Raw genomic sequence first — 725 nt, 5'->3', positions numbered from 1 at the left:
ATTTTTGTCCTTTTTACCAGAGGGATTGGTACGATCCACGGTAACTTTGGTGGCTATATGAACTTGCCTCTGCTCAATTCGTTCAGCAGATGGTACACCTCTTCCAGCAGTGTGTGGTATGCATCTGAGTGGCTAAAAGACTAACCTAGCTTCGCCGGCGTCAATTATAATTGCAACGACGCTTGATGCTTCCTAGTTAGCCCCTTGTAATAGCAATGTATCACCACGCTTACTCAGTAGCTCCCGAAGATCTTTACTTTCATTGTCGTTTACGTAGTTATGCGATGCGTACAGGTCTTCGAGGATGTTCCTGGGTACACCCGTAGCTTCGAAGAGGACATTGCAAATATCGTACACGCTTTCTCTTGGTAGCGAACAGGCTGTCATGTGTTCAGTGGTATAGTAAATAAAGGTGTCTTCCACAAAATACAGGATGGATTTGGTTCTACGTGGAAAAATGGCACTAAGAATAACACCCCAAGCCCTGTCTGGACTTATGATGAACTCTACTATATCTGTTTCCTTGCCTATATTATACTTTAACAAAACCCCTTTTTCATCGCCGTCTCTTTTCCTTCTGATGAACACAGCCTGTTAGATGGTGAAGCAAGAACAAAATTTTCGTGCATATTGCTGTAGTAAGTTAAGATGTAGGATGGTGTGCTGAAATGGAAAATCAGGCATTGGAAGTAGATAAATCTAAGGTGCTATTAATGAGTTGGTTA

Source organism: Echinococcus granulosus (genome assembly GCF_000524195.1).
Source record: "Echinococcus granulosus chromosome Unknown EG_S00455, whole genome shotgun sequence".
In the NCBI taxonomy this organism is placed as follows: Eukaryota; Metazoa; Platyhelminthes; class Cestoda; order Cyclophyllidea; family Taeniidae; genus Echinococcus; species Echinococcus granulosus.
This window is presented reverse-complemented; position numbering follows the sequence as displayed.